Source organism: Carassius carassius, chromosome 42, assembly GCF_963082965.1.
Source record: "Carassius carassius chromosome 42, fCarCar2.1, whole genome shotgun sequence".
Lineage (NCBI taxonomy): Eukaryota > Metazoa > Chordata > Actinopteri > Cypriniformes > Cyprinidae > Carassius > Carassius carassius.
This window is the reverse complement of record NC_081796.1, coordinates 3,302,079-3,317,358: the sequence shown is the minus strand read 5'-3', so window position 1 is coordinate 3,317,358 and position 15,280 is coordinate 3,302,079. Positions and strand designations below refer to the sequence as shown.

General features: G+C 37.0%; 1 pseudogene; it reads right to left on the bottom strand.

The window, feature by feature from the left end:
• Positions 1-651: 651 nt before the first annotated feature.
• Positions 652-15,280, bottom strand: part of LOC132123891 (phenylalanine--tRNA ligase, mitochondrial-like) — a 139,641-nt pseudogene continuing 125,012 nt past the window's right edge.

The following is a 15,280-nucleotide window of genomic DNA, read 5'->3' as shown; positions in this document are numbered from 1 at the left end:
TTTGTTCTAAACACTGGCATTTAAATAAGTGATCAAATCCTATCTTGCATAAATCAGCAGAAACCCATTAACACATGAGAAGTAGCCCCACCGGACTGTCTCATGCTCTACAAAAAGTGTCCCATTCATTCAGTATCTGATTGCAGCACATCAAAAATTCATTACTGGGATTCTAATTGAGCTTGTTCCCCAAAGGAAGATCCCTGTATTCTTTAGCCACTCCTCGGAAACAAGAGTGCGACACATGGATCACACCATAAGGGCTCATTAGGATGCAGAGGAATCTCTGTTCTGCTCCAACAAATGCCATACCGGTTGGGGTCAGTTTATCCCAATCTGTCACTGTATACATATGATGTAGGGCCTGGATAATGGGGATGTATTGTTCATGTTGGATTCAAAAGGGTGATCTGGAGATGAATAAAATGTCACAGTCTAAAAACAAACATGACATCTAACAAACAAAAGTATGGACAGACAATACAAGTGAAATATTGTTTGATAAGCAAACAGTACATAAAGATTCTTCAAAATTCACCTTATAGATTGAGACAAACATGATGTTGAGTCTCCAACAAGTGCAGTTGTTGCTGAGAGTTTCCACGGTTTATTTACCACCACAGAGAGATGTGACTACATTTGTGAATCTCATCACGGGGGGAGGAAGATCATCATGATGGTTGTAGGGAGAGCTCGGTATCTTCCTTGCACTCCAAGCTCTTTTTGGGCAGCCTGCTCAATGACTCCGTTGATGATACGCACTTCTTCCTGTGTCAGGGTCCTCTCTATGTGACGATACACCACACGGTGACAATGACTTACTCTCTTCTTCCTAGGAGAGTAGGAAAAGAGAAAAATATTATTTAACAAGAGTCCTTAGACTTCAAAATTGCTCACCAAAATGTTCTTTACAAGTAGCTACTATATTCAACATCTTCTGAAGTCATACATCAATTTTGTGTGATGAACAGATTGAAGTCGTTACTGACTAATAATCTTCCACCTCAGTGAGCTGTTCAACACCAAAACCAGATCTTTGTGTCAGCGAGTTATGAACTTGAGAATCGGATCAGACTGATTTATGAACCAGTCATTCAGATCAGTTTTGTAAACTCAGTCAACCAAAGAGTTGACTCAAATCAACAATAGCTTTTAACTATTTGGCTCTCAAGTTCAACTCACTGGCTCATTATTCTGGTCACAGCAATTATGGAGTTAATTGCTCATAGGAGGGGAAAATTATAAATAATAATAATAATAATAATAATAATATTGTGACGAGTGGGGCGGGGCCGAGGGACATGGTAGCGAGGCCGGTGGAGTGATTGGAGATGAACTACACCTGTTCGACCCACCGGTCTCGAGGCCCATGGAGGAGATGGAAGGATATAAAACTGGAGCGACGACAGTGAAGGACGAGAGAGGACCAGGCCTGGGCTTTTAGTTGTGTTTTGGGTTTTATTTGCGCGCACCAATAAATGTTTATTTTGTTATTAAAATGTTTTTGATTGTCCGCCGGTTCCCGCCTCCTTCTTCCCGATGATTATTAGAGTTTTATATCCTTCCATCTCCTCCATGGGCCTCGAGACCGGTGGGTCGAACAGGTGTAGTTCATCTCCAATCACTCCACCGGCCTCGCTACCATGTCCCTCGGCCCCGCCCCACTTGTCACAAATATTATTAATAATAAAAACATACATTTCAATCTGTTTTTAATGTAAGTTGAAACCCAGGTTCATTGAAAACAAACTGCCCGTTGTGACATTTGTGCAAAATTATATTACATTGTTTCTTGCACATTTCAAAGTGAAAGTCCAGTGAGTGGTGCTAAAACCACGTTCAGTTTTAGTGATTTATTTTTTTACGGATGAAAATTAATCTGGCAACATTTTATTACACTACATGGTGTATCTCGGCAATTTGGATATTAAATGACTGGTGAGTGGCGCTGAAGAGTTTGCTGTATCACGTTTGAAAATTGTGACATTGTGACATCGTGACATGACATTCAGCCAAGTATGGTGACCCATACTCAGAATTTGTGCTCTGCATTTAACCCATCTGAAGTGCACACACACAGAGCAGTGAACACACACACACACTGTGAACACACACCCAGAGCAGTGGGCAGCCATTTATGCGGCGCCCGGGGAGCAGTTGGGGGTTCGATGCCTTGCTCAAGGGCACCTAAGTCGTGGTATTGAAGGTGGAGAGAGAACTGTTCATGCACTCCCCCCACCCACAATTCCTGCCGGCCCGGGACTCGAACTCACAACCTTTCGATTGGGAGTCCGACTCTCTAACCATTAGGCCACGACTTCCCCTTAAAATAACACACCACTTGCACTAAATGTAGCCGACATTGCTAGTGAAAGCAAACTTGAGATAAAACACATTTCCTGAAGCAAGCAATCCATTTTAGTTTGCTGTTACAGGTTGTTAAACACTTTTATTGTGAATTATGTTTCACTGAACTTGTACCAGAGAGCTTCACATCGTAGGAGCAATGCTGTACCAGGTGCACTATCGAGCAAGTTTACAATATCAGAAAAGCCATAAATATGGAGCTGGTTAAGTGATGCAAAGAACAAATGTATTAGTTTGCAAATCATGCATCACGGTAAAAGTTTTTGAGGTCTTAACATAGTATTGTGCAAGGAACCATCCAAAAATAAGTCAAGTCACCTTCATTTATATAGCGCTTTAAACAAAATACATTGCGTCAAAGCAACTGAACAACATTCATTAGGAAAACAGTGTGTCAATAATGCAAAATGACAGTTAAAGACAGTTCATCTTTGAATTCAGTGATGTCATCTCTGTTCAAATAGTGTCTGTGCATTTATTTGCAATCAAGTCAACGATATCGCTGTAGATGAAGTGACCCCAACTAAGCAAGCCAGAGGCGACAGCGGCAAGGAACCGAAACTCCATCGGTGACAGAATGGAGAAAAAAACCTTGGGAGAAACCAGGCTCAGTTGGGGGGCCAGTTCTCCTCTGACCAGACGAAACCAGTAGTTCAATTCCAGACTGCAGCAAAGTCAGATTGTGCAGAAGAATCATCTGTTTCCTGTGGTCTTGTCTTGGTGGTCATCTGAGACAAAGTCTTTACAGGAGATCTGTATCTGGGGCTCTAGTTGTCCTGGTCTCCGCTGTCTTTCAGGGATGTAGAGGTCCTTTCTACACATTTTAGCTAAAAACGGTAGTGAATAGAGTAACAGCTGTCATTAGATGCAGTGCTGTGTGAAGATTCTTCAGAATATCTTCTGCAGAAGTCATACAGGTTTGGAATGACTTGATGGTGGGTAAATGATGGCAGAATTTAGATTTTTGACTGAACTGTGCCAATAATGTTAGTTTAGTTGTTGCAGTGCAGATATTTATGCACAAATAAGTTATACAACAGTGTATTTGAGGTCAAGCTAATACACAGATCAAACTTGTTAAGCGAGCTGCCAGTCAACAAACTCTCATTCTTTCACACATGCAGTGTGCCTCGTCTCAGGGGAGCAGCTGGATTAACAAAGAACAAGAAACTACAAAGTTTTAACTTACACAGTGCTCTCCAGGGAGAAGACCAAAGTCAAGCATGATGCTCTCTTTATTGTGCATGCTGTATGTAAGCAAGACTGCAGAAGACTGAGGAAAAAAGCCAAGGGTTTGGAATCTTTACAAAGCAAACTTAGTGAAACAAAATGACTAACAGGCAACTGCAGTAAAGCAGCTGCTGGGATTCCAGTGCAGACCAACAGGGAGTTGCGAGGCTACATCAGATTCACTTTGCCGATATTGGATTTGCAGTCATTAGGCCCGGTGCCCACCGGGATGTAAACTGACATAATAATGCATCAGAGATGCACCCTAAGAGTCTAAGAGCTCCAAAATGCTTAGCGTTTTCAACTGAAATAAAGAGCTATGGCTATTTTTTTTATTATATTTGCTATCCTACACTTCCTACAGAATCCCAATCCAGCATCCAAATCCTCTCAGGTTCGTAAAATATTGTGTTCAATGAAATAATAAATAGATTTTTATTGTATCTAATCAATGAGATTAATAAAAAAATTTAAAATAAAAATGCTCAATGTCATATTTATTTAATGCATTTATCGTATGTGAAATTGAATTTCTGCGTGAATTCTGGTGCTGTAATCAACTCGAAATCATCACTTTACTCAAGTATTTTCACATGTTTTTTTACAGTTTTTCATGATTCATTTATTATTATTATTATTATTATTATTAATGTACTTTTGAGGTGTTTTAGTAGTGATTTAGTAGGAATGAAGTTCAGAAATATCACACAGTACCGTTTAAACGTTTGGGATCGGTAAAATGTGTTAGGCTGCAGTTATTTGATCAAAAATGCAAATAAAAATATTTTGAAATATTATCAACAACTTTCTATTTGAATATATTCTTGAAATGTATATACAATATATATATATATATATATATATATATATATGTGTGTGTGTGTGTGTGTGTGTGTTTATTTTATATAAATGTTTATTTTTGCTGAATATTTAGCATCATTCCTCCAGTCTTCAGTGACACATAATCCTTCAGAAATCATTCTAATATGCTGATTTGCTGCTCAATAAAATTTTTTATATATATGTGAGCTTGTTCATACATACATAAATGTACCAAATAGATACTGTCAGTATGTCCATATTGCATATGTCATTATATATCCAAATTTACAAAAATATGTAAAGATTATTATTAAAAAACAGGTGTATTATTCACTAAAAGCCTTTCACATACATCTAGAAAAGCTTGTCATCACAATGATCTGTTTCTATAGGAAGAAACGTGTATCTTTATCTTTGAACACCTCGCTACATAAAAAAGTAAACGGTTGAAGTGTAAATGCTTTTGCGCATCTTGCGTCTTTATACCAATATACCAGTCCCTCTCGATAAACAGCATGCTCACAGTAAAGAAGCTAAAAATATCCAACAGATGAGTGTGATCCCTGGGGAAGCTCGTCCATGACTGATCGACACATAAGGAATGATCCTACCTTCTGCTATGTGAGGAGAGAAAGATAACTCATCAACCACTGTTAGTGTGAACAAAGACAACTACATGGAAAGCAATTAAAGTAAACCCCAGACCAAGTGAAAAAAAAAAAACATAAATAGACAGCTGTAAAAACGGCAGCTAAGAATAAAAACATGAAACATGACGGCTTTCTACCCACAAATGCTGTAGTAAGGGTTTCTGCGAACTTGTGGAGCGGAACGGCTGGCACACACATTCCGTCTAGCAGCCAGAGATCGACTGCGAGAGCTGCGCAAACAAGCCTGACAATTGTAGGCTATCACAGGCTGCCACTGGGACATGTACGCTTCCACGCATCTCAAACAGCCAAAGCAGATAATTGGATAAAGTGATTTTTGTCTAGAATTGAAGTATCTTTATTTCTTTTTTTCAGTTGTTGCCTTTTTATCTCTCACATCAGAATTATAGAAAGAAAGCAGTGCAAATTTGGGAAGCTGAACTAAACTAACTACAACTAGAAAACACCCTGATTCAAGCAGAATATTTCACTACAAAAGAAGATGAAATTGCAGTGGAAGGACTTCTGCTTGGGGACTCCAAGGAATGGAGTCATTTTTTGAACCATTTCATTTGCATGAACCATTCGAATGACAATTATGTAAAACGAATCATCCTTCTCAATGTTTCATACCAGAGAGAGGGGAGATTTTAAGAGTATTTCGTTATGTTCTCTCAGCTAAAGCTGCAGGCGCAATGCAATCTGATATGTCACAGATGTGTCATGTCAAGTGGCTACTTGTCGGAAAATGTGGGTTGTTACTGGACGAGCTGCATTATTATGAAAACTGAAGTTAGTAGCATTGCTATTTTTAGCTAGTTACAGCTAAGGACATGACAATGTGCAGCTAGCAAAGTTAACAAGACCCAAAAGAGAGGCAACCATGCTGAACATTTCACCATCACATCGCAAAATCGCATCTAAAACCTTTTTTCATGATTTTCAACTTCAAAACTATGTGTATAATAAATCAATCAAGATTATATTTGAAGCTTGCATGTTATTTCAATTGAGGATAATTTCAGCCTTGGTAAAAAGAACAGCTGCCATTTTCAGTGAACACACAGGTGTTCAATAATTCAGTGGCCACAGAAGGTGAACAGTGATCCAAACACACACAACAATTCCATTTTATTGCAGCTGACTCTGTTTTATTGCTTGGCAAAATTTGGTGTGGGAGTCGGAGGGTGCAGTTATTCATACAGGCTTTGCCACGAAAGAAAAGGTGTGTGTGACAAACTGAATGAGCCACATAAGAGAGAGAAAAATAAATAAATAAGACAACAACAGAGCACAGATATGAAATCTGTTCTGAGTGACAAAAGAAGTACTGAACCTTAGAGATAGAGAGAGCGCAGACGTTTGTTAGCTGTTTGTGACCAAATTGCCGGAACCCGATTCGACTTGACATTGACTGAGAATTCGTTTTATCAAACGAAACTCTAAACAACTTCTCCATGCAAGAGAGGACAGAAACCTCATCTCTAGTTTCTAGTCTCTTTTGCCAAAGCTGGCAGTACAATATATTTTCTTGATTAATTTGCCAGAGTTTTAGCTTGTGGTACAAAGAAAAAACATAGGTTTATTGTCTGTGGTGAATAGTTATTTTTAAACTTCACCAGGTAATTCCAACCTTCAATCATGGATGTTATTAAAGCTCAGTGCAAAAATACCACAAAGCTCATTAAACCGCTTTGGTAATGTGATACATTAAACACTGGCTCATTTTCATCCCACAGTCTTAATGTGAAAATGTAATGTACATAACTGACAATACTGTATAGAACTGAACAGATTTAGCGTTTGCTTGCTTTTCACAGTTGTAATAGAAAATATTCTGCGCTTTCTAAAAACACTTACAGTTTAATATGAAGGTCACATCCTATAAGCTTTTACTTTGGAAAGCTGAACCAGATAATGTTTCATACTATTATTGTCACAATACCGAAATTTCAGTAGTCATAACAAATACAAGTAGGGGTATGTTTACACAACAGCAATCTAGTGTTTCTGAAAAGTTTCACATATAAATGACACCATTCAAAACGGTCCCCGTTCACACAGATTCACGAAAACGACTAAAACACTGTAGTATGCATGTCAGGCCAGTAGTTGGCAATGTCATTTTACAAAGAAATGCTACATCTGCACACACACCTATAGACTGAACATGTAATTTGCATACGCATGACTACACAACGTGATACTGGCATCATTTTCAATAAAATGCAAGTCAGTGGGTACCAGCACTTGAGTGTCAAACAAAGCATATACAACCAGGATGGTCTTAAGAAGTGAAACGATTGGTCTGTGCAAGAAACTGAGCATTATTGCCAAAGTGTTGGGGGTAACACATAACAAGTAACATAATGCGAGTTACGTGATCAGATAACGTTTTTCAAGTAACTAGTAAAGTAACGCATTACTCGTAAATTCACAATTAAATATCTTAGTTACGTTTTCAAATAGGTAATGCTAGTTACTTTGTTTTCCTGTTTATTGACTGAAAGTTCTCCTATCCTCATGTTGAGAGAAATCAGAGACACGTCCTTCAGCCAGAAGGTTACTGATTTCACTGTTGGATGAAAGCGCCTTTGCAGTTGCCAAAAATGATAACTTTTGGGTTTTTTGTTATTAGAAATAAATAAGCATGCCAATTCCAGGTAAAAGAAAGTAATGCAAAAGTAACATACTCCAGAAAAAGTAACCAAGTAATGCAATTAGTAAAATTTTTATGGAGTAACGTAATATGGTAATGCATTACTTAAAAGTAGCTTTCCCCAGCACTGGTTATTACCTGTAATCTAGAGTCTCCAGAGTGGAAAAACAAATGATTCTTCTGAACTGTGAACTGGATGAGCCAATTCACTTGACTTAACTGTCTGAATCAGTTTGCCGCTCGAGCAGCACAGATCTACAAGTTACTCAATCAAAACTCACTTTTGGATGCCTGAAGGCCCAAGTAACTGTATACTTGCATATGTGCAAACGTAAAGCCTCTTTAAAGTATAGTCCATTTGAGCTGTATGCGAATGCAGGTGCTCTACACATGCACTCTAGAAAGCTTCATCTTTGTTCAGTGTCTGCACTGTTTTTTCTCCAAAAGTTATGACCGATAAAATGTCTTTGTAGACATGTAGCTCTTCTCAGTTATAGTCAATGCAGCTGACTGTTGTTGCAGTCTCCACTATTTTGTTGTTGTTCTGTCTCTTTAGTTTCATTTTCTACTGTGAAACAAGAGCCTGGGCCACTTGCCACAACAACTGATTAGTGCAAAAACAAGTCAATAAGCATGTGGATCCAGCACACACAAGCCCAATGTATACTTTGCTCATCAGCATTCTGTGACAATTTTGTCCATGCAACCCAATTTTTGTGACCATGTGGATGGTCCACATAGTGTACAACAGCCCAGACGTACGGTGAATACTGAGACAGAACGATTCGAGTAAGTGGTACTGCATACATCGAGGCTGTCCATCCACGGTTGAGTATACTACTGTATGAAAGCTGAGCAGATGCAGCTGTGTGTGTGACGGAACAGAACGCGGAAAGTGAAGTATACATGGACCTACAAAGTACGTTTAGAAAAATGAGATGGTGTGCATACAGTACACGCGTATTATTCTGGTGTTGCAATTTGCATCACCCGCACTCTACATGGACCCTTTTTATAGTTTTCTTTCAATAAAAATGTAGTCTTGCCTGATATGTGTTTTTTTTTTTGACTCAAATGCTGACTTGCATTTTATGAATCACTGAGGACCAAGGTCTCAGCTAAAAATATTCATTACTATTCTGCTGAAGAAAGACAGGCCTGAAGGTGAAAAAATTAACATCAAATTATTTTCTTATAATTTGAGAACTATTCCTTTAATTATTTGCCAACAAATGGACATGACAACAGTTAAGTTACAAAAACAGATAAAGCCAGATTAAGTTTAAAGCAAAACATTTCAGAGGTGTTATTTCATGTCTCAAAACATGCATTTTCAGAATATCCATTGCTGCGACAGTGGACGCGAAAACAAAAGCACATTGATATATATGCCAAAGTGAAAAAGCACGCTTCGCATCCTCAGAGCCTAGCAGAAAACTAAAGGCAGTCGCACACAGCGCTAAAGGCCATGGTGACAGTGAGTAGTGCTTTTCCATGTCTTCTAGGCTCACAGGTTCTGTCACTGTAAGGAGCAGTAATATCAGGGCCTCATTTTTGCGAAGGTTTCAGCCTGGCTTTTGCCTCTCCATCCAGTAAATGGGAGCAGTATTCTAGTATTATGACTACACGGTGCAATTTAAGAGACATAGGACAGACACGGCATGACTTTCTGTTCTAAGATATAAAACCATGGCATCTTTTGTTAAGACATCTAAAGACAAAGGTAAAAAGTATGCTTTTCTTTTATTTGTTTATTTTATTATGCAGCAAATTCATTTTAATGGATGTGGATTAGAGGCCTCTGTGGTCTCAGACCAACCGTTTGATAAATAACGATTCAGTCCAAGGACCACATTTGCATAATTTGCATCTTATATTTGTTTTTAGTTGTCTCTTTGTTCCAGTCTTTTCATTTCTTTTTCCAATACCATTTTCATAAATATAAAGTCTGTTGTAATTTGACTGAAAATACAGTTTGTATAAGAAGAAAATCTTCATGCCCTGATTTATTAGTCTCCAACATGGCAGTAACAACATATGCTGGAATATTTAGGTCATATCAGAGTCTTTAACGCTTTCTTTGTCTCTTGGGGAGCCTTCAGACCCTTTGCACACATCCTATATATACAGTCAAAGATCATGGTCCATATACAGATTTTTTTCGTGCCATTTTATTTTGTGGCTTTTGGAACTAAAATAATCAGAAACATGCTGTCATGTCTAGGCGGTATGATGGTTTTAATTCAAGTGTTATATTTTGAAGCAGCTGTTTTGCACTGATGCAAGACTTAAAATTCATTTGTTATGCATAATCCTGTCATTTGATTTGAGTTCATCCAGATATAAATAAATAGAGCAAATAATCAAAAGAGATTAAGAAACTTACTTATGTATTTAATTCACTGGATCCTCAAAAATAGACATTATCACGTGTTTTATATATATATATATAAATATATATATATCATACATAAAACAACTAGTTTAGGCTCAGTATTTTTTATTATAATTATTATTATTATTATTATTATTAAGCAATGATGCATCAAACTGATCAAGATTGACAGAAGTATTTTACATTAAAAGCTATTCTTTCAAACTTTCTATTCATCAAAGAATCCTGAAAAGAAAGAAAATCATGATCTCCGCAAACAAACGTATACTAGTTGAACTGAGAAATGACTACATGTGTGGTTTATCAAGTCCATGGATACAAACACTTGCTGCATGGAAAGGATCCATTAGTGGAAGCAATTTCAGCTCAAGTAACAGGCAACATACAGGAGGAGGGTTTACTAGACCAAAGCCATTTCTGGAAGCACATCCACAGAAAATCCCATGATAATAAGTTGATTTTCAGAAAGCTTGATATTCTGAAACATGACACTTCCCACTGGTTAAAGCTCTCAGAAGAGAGGAGAGGAGCAGACAGAAAATCCAGTCAATGGGCTGCTAATGACTTTAACCAGTGAGTGCTGTGATCAGGCTAACAGCACTAAAGCAAAGTGTCTTCTCATGGAAAAAGAGATAATGTTTTAACAAATGTGTTTTCTCCATCATCACTACCCCCCCCTCAAATAAAAAAATAAAAATAAAATAAATAAATAAATAAATAAATAATAATATTATATATATATATATATATATATCATATGTAGTACAGGTGCATCTCAATAAATTAGAATGTTGTGGAAAAGTTCATTTATTTCAGTAATTCAACTCAAATTGTGAAACTTCTTGGTTCTTTTAATTGTGATGATTTTGGCTCACATTTAACAAAAACCCACCAATTCATGATCTCAACAAATTAGAATACTTCATAAGACCAATAAAAAAAAAAAAATAAAAAAAAAAAATCATTTTTAGTGAATTGTTGGCCTTCTGGAAAGTATGTTCATTTACTGTACATCTACTCAATACTTGGTAGGGGCTCCTTGTGCTTTAATTACTGCCTCAATTCGGTGTGGCATGGAGGTGATCAGTTTGTGGCACTGCTGAGGTGGTCTGGAAGCCCAGGTTTCTTTGACAGTGGCCTTCAGCTCATCTGCATTGTTTGCTCTTGTTTCTCATTTTCCTCTTGACAATAGTCCATAGATTCTCTGTGGGGTTCAGGTCTGGTGAGTTTGCTGGCCAGTCAAGCACACCAACACCATGGTCATTTAACCAACTTTTGGCAGTGTGGGCAGGTGCCAAATCCTGCTGGAAAATAAATCAGCATCTTCAAAAAGCTGGTCAGCACAAGGAAGCATGAAGTGCTTCAAAATATATTCGTTAACGGGTGCAACTTTGGTTTTCAAAAAACACATGGATCAACACCAGCAGATGACCTTGCACCCCAAATCATTACAGACTGTGGAAACATAACACTGGACTTGGGCTATGAGCTTCTCCACCCTTCCTCCAGACTCTAGGACCTTGGTTTCCAAATGAAATACAAAACTTGCTCTCATCTGAAAAGAGGACTTTGGACCACTGGGAAACAGTCCAGTTCTTCTACTCCTTAGCCCAGGTAAGATGCCTCTGACGTTGTCTGTGGTTCAGTAAATCTCTTGACACGTGTGTGTGTGGTGGCTCTTGATGCCTTGACCCCAGCCTCAGTCCATTCCTTGTAAAGTTCACTCAAATTCTTGAATCAATTTTGCTTGACCACCCTCATAAGTCTGCGGTTCTCTCGGTCGGTTGTGCATCTTTTTCTTCCACACTTTTTCCTTCCACTCAACTTTCTCTTAACATGCTTGGATACAGCACTCTGTGAACAGCCAGCTTCTTTTGCAATGAATGTTTGTTGCTTACCCTCCTTGTGAAGGGTGTCAATGATTGTCTTCTGGACAACTGTCAGATTGTGTAGCCCAGTGAACCAAACTGAGAGACCATTATGAAGGCTCAGGAAACATTTGCAGGTGTTTTGAGTTGATTAGCTGATGTCACCATATTCTAATTTTTTGAGATTTGTTTGGGTTTTTGTTAAATGTGAGCCAATATCATCACTATTAAAAGAACCAAAGACTACTTCAGTCTGTGTGCATTGAATTTATTTAATACATGAGTTTCGAAATTTGAGTTGAATTACTGAAATAAATGAACTTTTCCACAACATTCTAATTTGTTGAGATGCACCTGTGTATGCTGTAATACATTTAGTATATGTAATTACTTTTTAAAGAAATTATTGTATATTATTTAATCATTTAAATGATAAAAAATTTAATTTATGAATTATAATAAAATGCTAAAATATGTTTATTAATTTGAATACATTTTAAAGTACAATATTAGTTGGATTATATATATACATATACAGTGTATATATATATATATATATATATATATATATATATATATATATATATATATATATATATATATGTGGCTATTTACCTAAGTAATCTGAAATTGTCATATGGAATGACAAATATGTTTTTATAGTATTCCATATAGTCTTAATACAATTATATGTAATAATTAATATTAATTTTATATTAATAACTATTATTTTTATTTATTGAACTATATAATATTAAATAAGTATCTAATCATTTTTTGTATTATTTTCTTATTATAATAGACTGTCATAAAAATGTATTTAAAAGTATTTAAATTACTACCCATTAATAGCTGATCTTAGCTTATTGTACATAACAAGCTTTACATACTGATGACTAAAAAAAGCAAAATCCAAAAGCAAAATACTAAATTAAACCGTTTGAGAACAGATTTGATCACTGTGGATATAGTCACTACTGACAAGCCACCTTTAGTAACACTTCCATAAACACAATGCCATAACTAGGATTGGCCGCTAAGAGGATTTAGCATCGACTTTCATGGTCTCTTATTAAAAGGTTAACTATGAAAGAAACAAGAAGATATTATTTCCATTAAAGGCATGGCTGAAGAATTGAAGAATTGAAGAAATCAATTTACATTCCATTAAGAGTTCCAGACTTTGGCATCCAGACCCGCAGCAGACTAGCCTCTTGTCTGTATTAATCCAACAACTAATTTATTTTCTAATCATACCTGACAAAGGCGATGGTTACGTAGAGCACCTTGTGTTCTATGTATCGAGACACCAGACATGCGGACGGATGAGGGCTATTTCAAGGATACTTGTGAGGTCATGTTTAGTTGAATGTTACAAAAACACAAATAGGGGCAGCACTTCACTTCGCAGAGAAGAACAATAGTCTTGAGCTGGCCCGTCCCTGTTATATCAGTATAGAGTTTAAGGAACAACTGAAGGGAAAGTTATTCAATTATTATTAAAGGAACAGATCACCAAATAATAAACATTTGATGTTAGAGACAACAGGACATGGACTTTTTACTGGAGGAAGCATTATCATGGATTATGGACTCATATTTTAGCCACAGCTATTGTACATGGAGATTTTATCTTCACAAGATTTTAACTGATGGACTGGATTGCTTGTGGATTATTGTGATTTTTTATCAGCTGTTTGGACTCTCATTCTGACGGCACCCATTCACTGCAAAGCATCCATTGATGAGATGAAATTCTACATTTCTACAAACCTGTTCCCATGAAGAAACAAACTCATCTACATTTTTGTTGGCCCGAGGGTGAGTACATTTCTTACTCTTACTATTATTATTATTCCTATTATTATTATACACAGATTTTCATTAACTATCCTGACAAAAAGGACTATAGTCAAAATATAGTCAAAAACAGTTGCTGGTCATATAATTAGAATATCATCAAAAAGTTGATTTATTTCACTAATTCCATTCAGAAAGTGAAACTTTATATTATATTATATTATATTCATTCATTACACACAGACTGATATATTTCAAATGTTTACTTCTTTTAATTTTGATGATTCTAACTAACAACTAAGGAAAATCCCTAATTCAGTATCTCAGAAAATTAGAATATTGTGAAAAGGTTCAATATTGAAGGCACTTGGTGCAACACTCTAATCAACTAATTAACTCAAAACACCTGCAAAGCCTTTAAATGGTCTCTCAGTCTAGTTCTGTAGGCTACACAATCATGGGGAAGACTGCTGGCTCGACAGTTGTCCAAAAGACGACCATTGACACCTTGCACAAGGAGGGCAAGACACAAAAGGTCATTGCAAAAGAGGCTGGATGCTCACAGAGCTTTTTTGTATGGTCGCATGACAAAAACTGCCCAGTTTACAAGTTTAATGGAATGGCACATCTTACCCACTGGCACAACTTACCCCACCCTCACCTACTTATGATTTACTCAGAATTTCAGGTTTTCAGCTCACTCAGTTTAGCACAAAAACACACAAACCTGATGCTCTGCTCCAGTTCTGCACTCTGCTCGAATACACTCCCTTCCACATCAGGGGGGACACATAAAAAAAGAGACAATGTTCATGAGAAAATAATGAACCTAATTAAAAGGAAAGTGCCTCTGATGATGGGAAGAAAAAACTTTGGGGAGATCAAATTAAAATTCCAGCTCAGAGGGAAGTCTACAGGCATAGAAGGAGTCACTGAATTATTAAGATCTCTGTCATTAAAGTGGGGAAGCACCTCGATCAGGAAGGGTGACGGGACGGCATCTTCAATGCACCTAACGGCTGGTCTTAAATAGGAATAAAAAGTGCCACTGTTGAAAAAGAATGGATTTGAGCCAAAACATGCAGCTCTGTGATGTTCAGTATTGTCACAGATTGACTGCAACAGAAAACATCACAAACACATAATGTTCAAGCACATCTGAGACTTTGTACACAAAGCATTAGGATCTCAACACTGATGTATGCTGATTTGTTTGGCTGTTTACATGCACTTCATTTCTGAACCCAAAGGATTGTGTCATAACAATAATTAGGTAGACTTTACCTTTTTAAAATAATTTATATCATGGCATGAACAGCAAGTGCATGTGAAGTCTTCATCACTGAAGCCGAATTAAAGATTGATTAGAAGGGCAACATGAAAAAAATCCTCAATGGATCTTTCATGTTTCATATTTCAGGGATAGTATGAGTAAGACACACCTAGTCGGATAAAAAGCCAGTTTGTATTCTACTGATTACAATGGATA